The 7,007-nt window shown below is 35.9% G+C and overlaps 1 protein-coding gene across 2 annotated transcripts in view; it reads left to right on the forward strand.

The window, feature by feature from the left end:
* Positions 1-7,007, forward strand: part of Ryk (receptor-like tyrosine kinase) — a 67,936-nt gene that overhangs the window by 4,242 nt on the left and 56,687 nt on the right. Inside the window, exon 2 of one of the 2 annotated variants that reach the window (XM_023706531.1) lies at positions 4,173-4,294. The gene's annotated coding sequence lies outside the window, so the exon portion shown is untranslated. Of the gene's footprint in view, positions 1-4,172; positions 4,295-7,007 lie in introns of those variants that run through there. The other variant, XM_023706523.1, reaches the window with a different exon arrangement.

Here is a 7,007-nt window from a genome sequence, read left to right on the forward strand (position 1 = left end):
CCTCCTTTTTCTCTAATTTTGGTCTGCAAACTTAGGTTGTTAACCATCCAGAAGACAAGCTTATTGTTATTACCATACAACTTAGGCTGTTGAGCTTAACCTCACTATCTGTCTGCATATCAAACATCTTAGGCATACTATGGAACAGGTATTTTTCATCAAGTATTGATTTCAGGATCATTGCCTTGTCCATCTTCTACACATAACTGTATGGCTTGACTTATTCATGTTTCCTAGCTCTTCTCCTTTCCCTTAGGTTTAGCTTTTACATTCTAGTTTTATAGCTCAGTTACTTGTGTGATTTTTTTTTTTTTTTTTTTTGTGGAACCAGGGATTGAACTCAGGCCCTTGCACTTGCCAGGGAAGCGCTTATTCCACTGAGCCATCTCCCTGGCCCCCCTCTTGTGTGATATGTTAGATAAGGGTCTAGATTTCTGTCTTTTTTTTTTTTCCTGAATATCCATCCAGTTGCCTTAGTACCATTTTGGTTGAATTGTGGTAATGTCTTTGTTGAAATTCTGCTTGCCGTCTATTCCATTTGCTATGTATCTAAATTCCATCAGATTCTATTGTAAACTGTTTTTCACATTAATACCACTATCTTGATCACTGGTAGATTTTCATTGTATTGTTGTGTCAGGTCGTGTAAATTGGCCAACATTATTTTCCTGTTTTCAAGATTGTTCTGTTTCTGTTTTATTTTAGAATCAGTTGGGTGCCAGGTGTCGTGGCATGCACTGGTAATAACAGCAATCTAGTAGAGACTTGGGCAGGAGAAGGGCGAATTCCAGCTCAGCCTGGGCAACATAACCGCTTAGCACAGCACTGTCTCAAAACAAGAAAGACTGGGGATGTAGCCCATTGTGAAAGCCCTGGGGCTAATCTCCACTACTGAACAATATTGGTTAGAATTTTACTTAGGTTTTCTTTGAATTTATAGAGTAATTTGAGAAACTTACCATCTTAATTGTGTTTATCTTTATTAAAGAGAATGATAGCTCTCTCCATTTATTTAAAGTTCTTCTCTACTTTTCCTTAGCTATGTTTACTTGTTTTCTGTTCAGATCTGGTCATTGACAGGCACGTACATTACCAGACAGAATAGAAGTGGTAGAAGATATTCTTGCTTTATTTTTGATTTTAGGAACAAAAATTTAATAATTCACTACTTACCATGCTAACTGTAGTGTTTTTGTAAATGCTGTTTATCAGACTGAGAGATATGCTCTATATCCTGCCTTTGCCTTGTTTGCCTAAGCTTTTATTCTTTTTTTTTTTTTTTTTTTAAGTTTTTATTCTTGATGTGGGATATTTGAATTTGGGATGTCCTGAATTTTCTTATAATGTGATAAAGTATTGAGATTTTGGAAGAAGTCAACCTTTTCTTTGATCATGGGTGTCCTTTTTACATGATAGTAAATTTGCTAATGTTTTGTGGCAAATGTTTGAGTCCATGTACATGATGAGAGTTGTTGGTTTTTAATCTTTCCCATTAACATTTTCTGTAGGTTTTTAGTACAGTGTGATGCTGGCCTTACAAACAAATGTTCTCTTCAGTTATTTTCTGATAGAGTTTATGTAAAATTAATGTTTTAACTTCCCTGAATGTTTGGTGGAATTCACAGTTGAAGTCATCTGGACCTGAAACTTTCTTTATGAGTAGATTTTTCTTTGAAAAACAATTGTTTTTGTCAGTTTTAGTAAAGGGATTTTTTCCATTTCATATACTTTTATCAAATTTATCATAAAATTATTCAGAATATGGTTTTTAGCATCCATAATAATAGATTAGATTTGTAGTAATATTCCTTCTTTTATTTCTAAAATTGGATAATATGTATTTGATGTTTCTCTCAAAGGATTTAGCTGTTAATCTTGTCAAATTCTCTTACGGGCAGGTCTTTGGCTATGAGAACACTGGGATTGCACCCAGATCTTTCACATTGAACTATATTCCCAGTTATAACTGTTGTAAAAATTCTTTTGAGACAGTGTTTTGCTAAGTCATTAAATTGCCTAGGTTGGGTTCAAACTTGCAGTCCTTCTTAGTTCCCAGGGTGCTAGGATTACAGATATGTCTCACCACTCCTGGCTTTGTTTCTTACTGTATTTGATCAGAGAAGGTAGTCTGTATGATTTTATTTATTTTTTTATTACCTGTATGATTATTGGTAAGAATCTTTAAAAAAATATGTGGATAGTGTAATTCATGATCATTTACCCTCATTCTTTCATATCCCATAATTATACTACTAAAGTCATGGATATACCTAAATATTTGTTTTAATTTTTTGATTTCTGAGTATCGGTTTGCAACTGTGATTATGGATTTATCTGTTTCTTGCTGGTTTTTCCTATTGTTTTTGCTTCCTATATTTGAAGAGCTTTTGTTAGTAGTGCTGTAATATCTTTTGTAGTTATTGATATGAAATCTTACTTATATTTTATATTACCTAACAACTATCAGTATGAAATTTTATTATCTTGAGTTTATGTCATGTCACTACTGTAGTAAGATAATACCTTTTCAGATTTGGTGTATCTCTTGTAAAACAGCATTTATTTAGACTACAGTACACTCAATTTTTTTGACTAAACAAATTTAAACTGTTATTCATTTCCATTTTTCTCTTTTTCTACCTCCATTCCCTCACTTGCTGCTTTTCCCTCCATTCCCATCCTTTCCTTCTTTCTCCAACACTGTGATTCCTCCCAAGTCTTCATGTTACTGTCCTACCAGCAGAGAGGTAGATCTTTCTACATAAGGGTCATTGCATTTGGGAACCTCTGTAGAGTTAATCAAACAGTGCTACTAAGTCCATGAAGCAACTCTACCTGGCTGAGTCTCAAATCTCATCCTTTTGTTAGATCCAGTTCAAAAATGAGAAAACTAATTTCACAAGTGGAATACCTGTAGCAGGGATATTTTTGTTCCTGTATATATTATGTATGCCCTATCTTGACATCATGCAGTGCATGAGACTTCTGACCCATAGTACAGGCTCAGTAAATGTGAAATGTAAATTGATCTTCCCTGTACATTTTCCTCTCTCTAGTGTGGGATATGTATGCCACGCATTACTAGAGGAACATCTGGACAGAGCTTTGTAATCAATTCAAGAGAAAGTTACTGTCTGTCTTTATTCTTTCAGTGCTTTTCATTATCATGGGGGAGGAAAGCCTCTGTGTGGTTCTTCACTTCTCTGTAGCACTTGCTAACATTCTGTCCTCCCCTTTGGTAAACAGTGTGCTGGGATCAAGTTCACTACATTAGTAGCAGCAGTATTTAGTTAGAATTAAGCACTGCTGCTTTGTTTTCCTGTTATTCTTTGGTTAGTTTGTAGTTTTTCATAATAATTTGATTTCATTTTAAGGTATCACTAAGTTTTATCTTTGAAAAAAACTAACAACTGAATTGTTTTAAAGAAAAGTATTAAATACAGATAGGGTAAAGTGTTTTGATAGAATTAGGTCAAGAAGTTAGTGTGGAATGAATGAAAATGTAGCAGTCCTTTCTGTAGCATTTTCAGTCATTCCTGTTTTGCCTGCCATGCTCTTTTAAGTTCTAACCAAGTGTTTATAGAGCTGAGCTTTGCACTGAGAACTGCATCCAAGGATACAGTGAGATCTGTGGTGTTCTGCACCGAGTCTAGGCAGGGAGGAGAACATGAACCTGGGAGTTACCTGATGTGAGTGTATTGAGGCACGTGCTTTCTAGCAGGGTACTGGGGACATTGGTCTGATGGAAGAAGCAGAGGCCACCTCTGGGTTGTAATCAGCTGCTGGTTTCCTTTCCATTTTGAATCTCTGTTCCGAAATCCTTGTCATTTTTTTTTTTTTTTTAAAGGAAAGACCTTTATGTGTAGGTTCTATTCTGAGAAGCACTGTGCCCAGAAAGCAGTGTATCATACTGGCACTCAGAAGATAGGGTGGCTGCTAGAGTTCTGGACTTAGAGAACCTCTTGCTTTCAGTCCCAGTTTCTCCATCTTTGTCAGTGATGATAAAACCCAGTGCCCTCCTGCTTCATCAGACTGCACATGTGTGTGCACAATTGCTGATACATGTGTGTATATCAGTCCTGTATTCACTGTATTACTAGTTTTAAATCCCAGTAGGTCTGATTTTGAAGATATTGTAGATGTTTAATTATTTTCCCCCCCTTTTTTTTTAGGTCTTGATGCAGAACTTTATTATGTGAGAAACGACCTTATTAGTCACTACGCTCTGTCCTTTAACCTGTTAGTGCCCAGTGAGACAAATTTCCTGCACTTCACTTGGTATGCGAAGTCCAAGGTAAGAGTGGTCAGTAGACATCAAGACAGGGTCATCCAGGTGCCAGAGGCAAGGGAGGTGTATAAGGAGTGAGTTGTCATCTCTCTGAAAGGGTCAGTGGGTGGTATGCTATAATAACTACCTGGTCTTTCCTACTTGTATTTTGAAAATCCTCTAAAATGTCTCACATCCTTTCCAGTGAAGGTGGCCATCATTTAAGTGTTCCACACATGACAGGATACTTGCATCCTTTCAGACTTTCCTGGTGTTATCTGGATCCAGAACAGACAGTTGGACCTGATAATGACTGTGCGATTATGGTGAAGCCTGTAATGGTTTTGTATGATGTTGAATTGATAGGTGAGACACCTTTTTTTGAGACAGGTTCTCCTAGGCTGACCTTGAACTCACAGCAGTCTTCTTGCCTTAGTTTCCTGAATGCTGGAATTAGAAGCCTGAGCCACCATACCTGGCTTTATATCATTATTTATTAAATTACTTATTGATGAATAAAGATTATCAGTAGCATTTTACTATTTAAAACAATGCTTCCTTTCACTACTGTACATTATGTGGTTTCTTTCATATCATTTCTGGGCAAAATTTAGTGTTAAGGAGATGGTGAAAATTGGTAGTTCATCTTTTGTGGATGTTTCTACTTTTTCAAAGAATGTTTATTAAATATTTATTTGTATTTTTTGTTAACAATGAACATAGAAACAGGAATAAACTGTATATATATAAATACTGAGAACTATGTTCAGAAAGTTTTGTAAACTTAAGACATTTTTCTGAATGGTAGATTACCACTAAAAGGTAAAACAGCTCTATCAAAGAATATTCATGTTTAAAATCTTAATAGATATTGCCAAGTGGTTCCTGTCTTTCCTCTCCCAAAAAGGAACCAACAAATTAGCTTCTCTTACAAAGTGAGCAAGGGTACATATTTTTTTCTGTTCATTTCCTAACGCTAAATACTCTCAAGTATTTTTTTTTTTTTTTGCGAAACCGGGGATTGAACTCAGGCCCTTGTGCTTGCCTGGGAAGCACTTATTCTACTGAGCCATCTCCCCAGCCCCGCTCTTTAAGTATTTAATCAGATAAATAAAAGTGATTATATAAATAAACATACATTATTGTTATATATACTCACACATACATTATAGAAATATTGTGCATATACACAAAACATAGTTGCAGGAGTACTGTGATTATAGATGAGTTTGCTTGAATCTTGGGTCCAGCCTATGTCGTATGCAGTGTGGGGCATCTTGCCTGTCAACACTGTTGCTTAGGTTATCTCTCTGTGAGGGATATTCATAAGTAGATCTTTTTAGGGCAAAAATGCAAAAATAGGAAGAGAGAAATTCATGAGAAACAATTTAAGAGCATTTAGTAAATACTAACGTAGTATGTTAGTGAAGTACCAAGATAAATGTAATTCAGGAAAGGATCACTCAGATATGTTAAACCAAGATAGGTCCTCTAATATGCAGGCCCCTGAAGTCCTAAAGGAAACCGGATTAACACGTTTTTAGTATTGTTATATAATACTTTATGAGTAGTAATTTTGTTATAATTTCAAGCATAATGAAGTTATAAGAATAGTACAAAGAACTCTTAGAAACTTTTACCCAGATTTACTAGTTTTTCTTTTTTTTTTTTTGTGGTACTGGGGATTGAACTCAGGACCTTGTGCTTGCCAGGCAAGTGCTTATTCTACTGAGCCGTCTCCCTGGCCGTAGATTTACTAGTTGTTTCTGGTTTTGCTCTGTGTATATGTGTGTGTGTGTACTATCTCTGCCTCTGTCCCCCACACCTTCTCCACACCATTTTCTTCTTGAACTATTATAAAAGTGAGTTATAAGCATCATGTCCCTTTATTCCTAAATACTCAGTGTGTATTTTCTAAGAATAAGGACATTCTTTATATAATCAGTAATTATTCAAAATTAGGAAATTTAACATTTTTACCTAACCCATTGTATTCACGTTTTATTGGTTATTCCAGTAATATTCTTTAGAGCTAACTTTTCACTAGTTGATGTCCTTTAGTTTTTTGTTCCTGTGAAACATTTCTGTAGCCTTTGTGATTTTTGACCTTGACATTTTTGAAACACAAGCTAATCAATTTGAGTTGTCTGAGGTTTTCTCTTGATTAAATTCAGAATTGTTTCTTTGGCAGTAATAGCACAGAAATGCTCTTCTCCAAGATGCACTGATATCTGCTTGTCCTGTTGCTGGTCTTCCTAACTCTGAACACCCAGGTTACTAGGCTTCTCCGTAGTAAAATTACTCCCTTTATAACTGACAAGTAATTTGTGGGGAGATCTCGATCTCTCTCTCTCTCTCTCTCTCTCTCTCTCTCTCTCTCTCTCTCTCTCCTTAAATACCTTAAATTTTATTTTCATGTGTAAAATAACTCTAGGAATAGAAGTTTCCAGGAGCCCTACTTTCCATCATCCTAAAGGTTTGTCACTTGTTCTCATGGTTGATAATGGTTGCCAAAACTTTATCTGTCCAGGCAGAAAGACTGTGAGAGAACAAGAAAAAGTCTGGGCTCCTTAAAATTGAGACTCCCCATATGGAGAGAAAACATTCTCTCAGGCTTTCACAGAAAGCAAACTGCTCAAGCAATGGCCATGACTCATCCACATGGCTGACACTGACAAAAGATCTACAAACTGTGGTACGGGGTTTCAGGGTAAATCCTGAGGGGATTTGACTGACCTTG

The sequence above is a fragment of the Octodon degus genome, unplaced genomic scaffold, assembly GCF_000260255.1.
Source record: "Octodon degus isolate 3935 unplaced genomic scaffold, OctDeg1.0 scaffold00008, whole genome shotgun sequence".
Classification (NCBI taxonomy): domain Eukaryota; kingdom Metazoa; phylum Chordata; class Mammalia; order Rodentia; family Octodontidae; genus Octodon; species Octodon degus.